The sequence below is a fragment of the Hyperolius riggenbachi genome, chromosome 5, assembly GCF_040937935.1.
Source record: "Hyperolius riggenbachi isolate aHypRig1 chromosome 5, aHypRig1.pri, whole genome shotgun sequence".
NCBI classification, from domain to species: Eukaryota; Metazoa; Chordata; class Amphibia; order Anura; family Hyperoliidae; genus Hyperolius; species Hyperolius riggenbachi.
This window is the reverse complement of record NC_090650.1, coordinates 323241886-323250586: the sequence shown is the minus strand read 5'-3', so window position 1 is coordinate 323250586 and position 8701 is coordinate 323241886.

The following is an 8701-nucleotide window of genomic DNA, read 5'->3' as shown; positions in this document are numbered from 1 at the left end:
TACCTGGACCAGCGTCTAATGCGCTCACGGAACGGGTTTGTGTCCAGAAGCACATAAGACTCCTCCCACGCCCCCAGAAATAAATTTGCATAGGAGCATGCCACGGGGGTCCCCATGGCCGTCCCTGATACCTGCTGGTACCAGTCGCGGTCAAACATAAACGCATTATGCGTCAATACAAAACAAAGACATTCAAGGATGTAGTCTACGTACCTCGCATCCTTGTTAGTACGAAGTAAATATCGTCTGACCGCGGCGATACCCAACCCATGTGGGATCCGGCTATACAGGCTGACCACGTCAATCGTGGCCAGCCTGTTGCCAGGAACCCACGTGGCACGCTCCACCAGGCGTAACACCTCAAGGGTGTCTTTTAAATAGGACGGTACTCCCTTCAGAAGGGGACGCAGGAGGTGGTCCAGGAACCTGGACAACCTCTCAGTGAGAGACCCACAGCCTGAGACTATGGGTCGTCCCGGTGGCGTGGTCATGGACTTGTGTATTTTTGGTATGTGATACCAGACTGGCCGCCGTGGATAGAGGGGGAGCAAATCGGTGGCTAATGTGTTGGAAAGAAAACCTTCCTCTACCCCCCTGCGCAACAAAGTATGCATTGAATTCAAATATCGTGTGGTGGGGTCAGAAGGCAGGGGGCGGTAAGTTTCTGTGTCGTTCAGTTGTCTCAATGCCTCATCTCTATATTGAATATTAGACATAACGACAAGGTTCCCCCCTTTGTCTGCCTTTCTGAGCACCACCTCTCGATTATTCATTTCGCCTAAAAATAAAGACTGGCTGAATGCTTCCCTGCCCTGGGGTAATCATAGATGTGGCCGGTGTAAATGGTGTGAAAGGCTGATTACCCAGAAAAGTATTCGAGTAGGGAGAGAATGGTTGCCAGTGAAAGAATTTTTTACTTGCCAAACGAATTTTGTAGTATATGTTCTGATCTGTCCTTGCAACCGGTTCTACATCGGACAGACAACTAGTTCGATGAAGACAAGATTTGGAGAACATATTGGGTCAATTAAATCGGGTAAAGGGTGCACACGCCTGATTGAACATATGAGAAATGATCATGGTGCGGATAGATTTAATTTAAAGTTTGCAGCTTTGGAGAAACAAGATATACCCCAAAGAGGGGGAGACAGAGAGAGACTACTGTTAAGGAGAGAAACGAGATTGATCTTGCGATTGGAAGCAATGGAGCCATTAGGGCTTAATGACAAAACAGAGTTGTCCTGTATGCTAGACCCTTAAATGAACCTTGTTGGTTATAGATAATAGATATATGCCTTTTTATGTACTAGGCAGACCTGATGTATAGTAAAACTAGCAAGAACTTACTGACAAGCCAATGAGTATAAAAATATATTATATCCCTGTTAAATATTCATGATAGAGGAGTGTTGGAGAGTCATGTAGTTTGTCACCGTAAGGGTGTAACTTTTTAGGGGGGAAAGGGTTTGTTAAAAATTATGAGCAATTAAAATTAAAATGATTGTGATTTGCAACATTGATTATATGATTAGTCGATGGCTGGGATTAAAATTTATGGTCCCATAGCACGTACACTTTTGTATTTATCCCCTGACTTCCGTATTAATGCGGAAAGAGTACCCTAGCGGGGACTTAGACAGGCTCCCCTCCATAACCCTTTTGAATTAGGAACCCCGCCAGTGTCCTTATGGTTGTAGCAATATTTGTTTATAGGCCATAGAATAATTTCCGCGTCTACGTGATTTTAATGACACTATCACTAATTTCACGTTTTGAGTCACCCTAACCCGGTGTGTCCTGATGGCGGTGGCACCCGCAGGGGATCTAGCAGACTCTCCTGGTTTGCATAAATTTTGTTATTTAATTTTTGTGTGTTCCCTGGGCATTTTATAGGCGTTTACGTTTGCGGCAGGTGTGCCTTTTTTGAGCACTGGCTGTGAGAAGAAAGAAAGGCCCAGACTCAACACAACACCGCGATAGCGGCTGCTGAGAATAGAGGAGACTCCCTTAGATGACGGAGATTTCAACTCCGCCCTGCTGGATCCCCTACGAGGGCGTCCCTGTTGCCAGGACAACGGGCTCTCACGAGGAGGAAGTGAGATGACCGGAAGGGGCGGGACTAACTCCCCGTCTTTACCCCGGAACCTCACGCCATCCTCTTTCAGTGGCACGAAGCGTGACCAAGTGTCAGGAGACGCGAAACGGCCGTCGCTCGCCACCTCTGTGCCTACCACCCACCTCCTTCCCACTGTACCAGTTACACATGATGGACACGTAAGCCGGACATGAATGTTCACATATGGTATTGATTTTCACCATCTGATGCGCTGCTTTATGCTTATGGACTGCAATGTTGTCACTGTCTGTTGTCATCACACAGTAATAAATCTTTGGACGGAAGGTGCACGCTCCTGTTTCCTTTATAAACAATATATACTATGTACAGCGCTGCTTAATATGTCGGCACTATATAAATACTTAAATAAATAAATAATATTAACAAATGTTAAAGGACTCCTGGTAAATTGGCCTTGATGTATCCAGAGTTGATAAATGTTGGAGGGGGTGTGGCATTAGTGGTACGTTAGTGCATCTTTTTGGGGGTGTCCTCGGTTAAGAACATTTTGTAATGGAGTACTGTTGTATGTTAACAAGGTTGTTATTCATGATCTGGTTAAGAATGATACTTTAGAGGTGATTTTACACAATTCTTCTGTCTGTTTCTGAATATATAAATTTGTGGCTACCTTAATTGCTTATTGTGGCTAAAGTTTAATTCCAATTAACTGGAGATGCCCGAATCATCCAACACTATATGGTTGGTTGGGTTAAAAAGGTGCTTGTCATAAGACATTGGCTAGGTGGGAGGGTTTTTGTTCTAAGTGGATGGGGTGGATTGAATTTATGAATTCAGAAGAATATAAAGAGATATTGTCTTCTGGAGAGGGAGGTTCAGGAAGAGTATGTGGTATGCTGTTGTTGTTTTTTTGTTTGTTTGTTTGTTTTGGTTTTGGGTGATCACTTTTGTGTATTTTGTATTGACATGATATATATTTGAAATTTGATTTAATTTCTTGAGATTTAAGAGCAAATAAAAATAAAATTATATAAAAAGAAAGAACTGACTAGTGTGCCTAGCCAGTGTGGAAATAAAAACTAGCATGTGCAGAATCCTACTGGGCAAAGTTCCGTGGAGTCCATCCAGATTCTCCCTCTGTAGATCTGCCAATGCACAGCTCCACAGGGACAATTCTGAGGTTGCCTGTCAGGAGCAGCAGACCCCCTTCCATACCACAGCAGGCTGGCAATTCATTCTGTTAGCTGCAAAGAAAAGGCTTTTAGCAAGTCACAAAGGGAAAGAAGATATAAAGATAACAGCACTACTGAGACGAGGTACATTTATTATAAATCATTTCATGCTGACATTAAAAAGTAATTGTGTGTATGCAAAAATACTGTAACTACAGCAACCTGCCACAATTTAGCCACCCAACTCCCTTCCTTGTACATCCAGATTAACTTTTATCTACTTTTGAATTAGTCAGCAAGGAGGTAAGATGCCAGTAGGCTACTATCTAACAACTAATATCCTTGTGGTAAGGAGTTCTAAAGTGTAGGGGCCCTATGACAGAATGCTCTAGGGTGACCAAGTTATTAGATCATTAGCCCTCCGCTACAACCTGTAGATTTGCTGAGTCCATATGCGTGAACTCAGAATCAGGTGACTAAATTAAGACAGCTAATGTATAGATGCAGCTAAAGTAAGGCGGCTGTGGAGGATCAACACACAGGAAGGCAAGTCGTGGGAAAGGGAGTCATTACAATAACCTGTGCTCTTGGAGTACTTACAATGGAATGTATTCCTTAGCTAGCTGTTGGTGATCAAAAGAGTGAAAACACCATCATACGAGGATAGTGGTTAAACATCAAGTGATCAGCTGTTTACAGAATCCCGCTAAACATTCTAGAGCTATGGGAAACCAACAGTGACATCATCTGCTACCATCCAGTTGACACAGTTGTGCCATTATTTAGCCCATGCTGCAAAACATTGGTGTCTGACTCTGTCTATAAAAACCCTGTTATAACAAACAGATACACGTTCACAGCACCAATCCAACTGGGGTTAGTAGTTCCCCTTTAACCTCACTTAGAACACCTAACAATCTTTTGTTTTTTAAATCCTATACAGACATGTAGGTAAAAACGCAGTAATTAATGCCCAACTAATCCAAGGGCAAACACTTTAAAGATAACCTGTGATTTTAAAGGACACCTGAAGTGAGATGCATATGGAGACTGCCATATATATTTGCTTTTAAGCTATACCAGTTGCCTGGCAATCCGCAGGGCCGGGCCGAGGCATAGGCTGGAGAGGCTCCAGCCTCAGGGCGCAGTGTAGGAGGGGGCGCACAATTCATTCAGCTGTCATTCCTAATTGTGTTTGAAGCAGAAAGAAATAAGAAAAGGGGATACATAGCAGTGACTGCAAGCCAGATAACTAGAGATTAAGGTGTTGGGGATGTTGGGGGCCCTGGGGCACCTCTTAGTCTAATAGCAATCAGTGTGTGACGGCTGGGCTGGAGGGATGGAGGGGCGCACTTTGGTGTTTCAGCCTTGGGTGCTGGAGGACCTTGTCCCGGCTCTGGCAATCCGTGTTAGTCCAGTTTGAAATCTTTCCTCTCCCTGATTTACTTTTTGATATGTATCACAGGCGGCAACATCTTTTGTACTGACAGGCGATCTCTGCAGAATGTTGTTTACGGAGAGTCCAAGAACCAGTAGAAAAAAAAGTCTCTGCTGTCCTAGAATGTTCGGGGAGGGGGGAGAATTTCTGCATAATAAACAGCCTAGACTAGGGCCCATATGCAATTCACTTTTTCTCCTGAGGTTTCTAGTAGGTGATACTTTCAATCATGTCAATAAAATGCATTTTAATCCCCCAGCAAGCAAGAAAATACTTAACATAGTATTGATAGTACTTTTACTCCTACTTTTTGGTACCTTTTCATTTGCAAAGTGTTGAAAAGTTATTCTAAATTAAAGATGAAACATTATCTCCTAGGAGAAAACTCAGGTGAAAAAGGGAATTGCATATGGCCCCATGTGTCAGTGAGAGGGCAGGGCTGCATACCAATATACAGCAATGTATAGCTAAAGGAAGTGTTCCTGATGCTGCACGATATTTCACGTAAAAGTGAGTATTGTTGTTACAATTCTTCTTTAACCACTTAAAGAGGAACTCCAGTGAAAATAATGTAGTAAAAAAAGTGCTTCATTTTTTACCATAATTATGGATAAATGATTTAGTCAGTGTTTGCTCATTGTAAAATCTTTCCTCTCCCCGATTTACATTCTGACATGTATTACATGGTGACATTGTTACTGTGGGCAGGTTATGTAGCTGCTCCTAGCTGTTTTGGCTGTTAGAGACAGCTGTAAACAGCTAATTCCTGTCTGTGAACATTGTTACATTGTGGCAGTTTGTCCAGAGTACTGCGGTACTCAGAGCTTCTTGTGGGAGGGGTTTCCGCACAAAATCAGTCATACAGCGCCCCCTGATGGTCTGTTTGTGAAAATCATTATATTTCTCATGTAAAAGGGGGTATCAGCTACTGATTGGGATAAAGTTCAATTCTAGGTTGGAGTTTCTCTTTAAGGACTGCAGCCTTAAAACCCCTTAAAGAGAAACTCCGACCAAGAATTGAACTTTATCCCAATCTGTAGCTGATACCCCCTTTTACATGAGAAATCTATTCCTTTTCACAAACAGACCATCAGGGGGCACTGTATGACTGATATTGTGGTGAAACCCCTCCCACAAGAAACAAGAAAAGTACGTACTCTTGGCAGTTTCCTGTCTGTGAACCTTGCTGCATTGTGGGAAATATCTGTTTACAGCTGTTTCCAACTGGCGAAAAAGCATGCAGCAGCTACATCACCTGCCATCAGTAAAAATGTCACCATGTGATAAATGTCAGAAAGCAAATCAGGGATTTATACGATTTTACAATGGGCAAACACTGACTAAATCATTTATACATAATTATTGTACAAATGAAGCACTTATTTATTACATTATTTTCACTGGAGTTCCTCTTTAAGGCCCAGACACTTTTTTCCATTCAGACCACTGCAGCTTTAACGGTTTATTGATCGGTCATACAACCTTCCACCTAAATGAATTTTACCTCCTTTTCTTGTCACTAATACAGCTTTCTTTTTGTGCTTTTTGATTGCTGCTGTGGTTTTTAGTTTTTACTATATTCATCATATTCATCAAAAAAGAGATGAATTTTGTCAAAAAAATTGATTTTTTTTTTTAATTTCTGTGCTGACATTTTTCAAATAAAGTAAAATTTCTACATAAATGTTTGTCTAAATGTATTGTGCTACATGTCTTTGATCAATAAATAGACACTTATTGGATTTTTTTTTGTTTGGGTAAAAGTTACAGCGTTTACAATCTATGGTACAAAAAGTTAATTTCCCCAGTTTGAAGTATTTCTGACTTTTCTGAGCACCTGTCACGTTTCATGAGGTGCTAGAATTCCAGGATAGTATAAATACCCCCCAAATGACCCCATTTTGGAAAGAAGACATCCCAAAGTATTCACTAAGAGGCATGGTGAGTTCATAGAAGATTTTATTTTTCGTCACAAGTTAGCGGAAAATGACACTTTGTGACAAAAAAATAAATAAAAAAAAGCTTCCATTTCTGCTAATTTGTGACAAAAAAAATGAAATCTGCCACGGACTCACCATGCTCCTCTCTAAATACTTTGGGGTGTCTACTTTCCAAAATGGGGTCAATTGTGGGGTGTGTTTACTGTCCTGGCATTTTGGGGGGTGCTAAATTGTAAGAACCCCTGTAAAGCCTAAAGGTGCTCATAGGACTTTGGGCCCCTTAGCGCACCTAGGCTGCAAAAAAGTGCCACACATGTGGTATTGCCGTACTCAGGAGAAATAGTATAATGTGTTTTGGTGTGTATTTTTACACATACCCATGCTGGATGGGAGAAATATCTCTGTAAATGAGATTTTTTTGATTTTTTTTTACACACAATTGTCCATTTACAGAGATATTTCTCCCACCCAGCATGGGTATGTTTAAAAATACACCCCAAAACACCTCAGGAGAAGTAGTATAATGTGTTTTGTGGTGTATTTTACACATACCCATGCCAGGTGGGAGAAATATCTCTGTGTAAAAAAAAAAAAATTGCATTTACAGAGATATTTCTCCCACCCAGCATGGGTATGTGTAAAAATACACCCCAAAACACATTAAATTACTTCTCCTGAGTACGACGATAATACCACGTGTGACACTTTTTTGCAGCCAAGGTGCGCTAAGGGGCCCAACGTCCTATCATTTTGAGGCATTTGATTTCCAGACTACTCCTCGCGGTTTAGGGCCCCTAAAATGCCAGGGCAGTATAGATCACCCCAAGGTATTCCATGAGGGGCATGGTGAGTTCGTTGAAAATTTTATTTTTTGTCATAAGTTAGCAGAAAATGACACTTTGTGAAAAAAACAAACAAACAACAATTTCTGCTAACTTGTGACAAAAAAATCTTCTATGAACTCACCATGCACCTCACGGAATACTTTGGGGTGTCTTCTTTCCAAAATGGCGTCATTCGTGGGGTCTGTCCTGGCATTTTAGGGTCTCCGCAATCATTACATTTATGGCCAGTATTAGGAGTTTCTGCTATACTCCTTATATTGGGCATACGGGTAATGCACTCTGCGCTGAAAGGAAAAATGAACGGCAAACAATCAATCAATGTGGATGAAAAAATATTTGCCAAAAAATGTGAAAAAAAAAGAAGAAGGGAAGGCGTCTGCCAGGAAATAGCAGCTTGTATGCCCTGGCAAACCCAATTTATCCATTCACATCGATCGATGTGGATGAATAAATCATTGCCAGAGTTCTTTTTTGATACAAAGTGCTTGCCAAAGCATATGAACTCCAACACCACCCCTCAGCTCATATGTCTCGGCAAACGTATCTTTTTTACTGCAGAGGAGAAATCTCGTCCTGCAGCGCTGCTACACCAACTTTGTGTAACCTGACAGTTGCGCAATGCTTCTGTCAGGATGCACCATCAGTGCTGCAGCTGGTTGGTCGGTCGGTGGGTCTGTCCACCTGGAAGGGTAATGGATGGAACACAAAAAAAAAAAAAACAAGCAAGCAGGAAAGCAATAACTTCATTAACATCAACTTTTATAAACTTTATTGAACATTTTTAAACCAAACAACTTTTTTGCTTACCTGTTTTTTTTTTCCTTACCTTTCCAAGGACAAACTTCTCCTCCCCCATGGGACAATGCGCAAAGTGCAAATCGCACAGAGATGTGGTGAAGTACATTATGCACTTTGTCCCAAGTGAAAGGAGAGGTTTCTGGCAGCACTGTGTATTAGGGTCTCTAGAAACCTGATGTCTGGGTTCACACTGCATATTGGCATATCCGATGGGTCGCGCGCACCGCATCGCCCAAAACAGACCTTCATTGAATACCGCAAGAGTAGCATTCAACTTAGTAATCACATTCGGCCTAGTAATTAACTGCGTCGCCGTAGACTAACATGACTTCCGGGCCGACCCAAATTGCGGCAGAAGCATTGCAGTAACATAAGCATGCACTAGCGTTAAGTCAAGCACTTCCGGCCAATTTTCCCTAACGTATCGCGCC